Source organism: Eimeria tenella, genomic scaffold, assembly GCF_000499545.2.
Source record: "Eimeria tenella Houghton genomic scaffold, Eth_scaff3524, whole genome shotgun sequence".
NCBI lineage: Eukaryota > Apicomplexa > Conoidasida > Eucoccidiorida > Eimeriidae > Eimeria > Eimeria tenella.
Genome location: NW_013543244.1, coordinates 1 through 260, shown reverse-complemented (window position 1 = coordinate 260; position 260 = coordinate 1).

The following is a 260-nucleotide window of genomic DNA, read 5'->3' as shown; positions in this document are numbered from 1 at the left end:
CTGCAGCGGGTCTGCTGCTGCTGCTGCTGCTGCTGCTGCTGGAAGTGCTGCCGCAGCGTCAGTTGTATAGACAACTGCGGGCCGCCATCAGCAGGGTCTAGGTCAGCAGCATACGAGGCACTGCTTGCTGCAGCAGCAGCAGCAGCAGGAAGCAGCTGCTGCTGCCCTTGTTGCTGCTGCAGCTGCTGCAGCTGTTGCAGCTGATGCAGCTGCTGCAGTTGCTGGAGCAGCTGCTGCTGCTGGTTGCTCTCGATGACTTC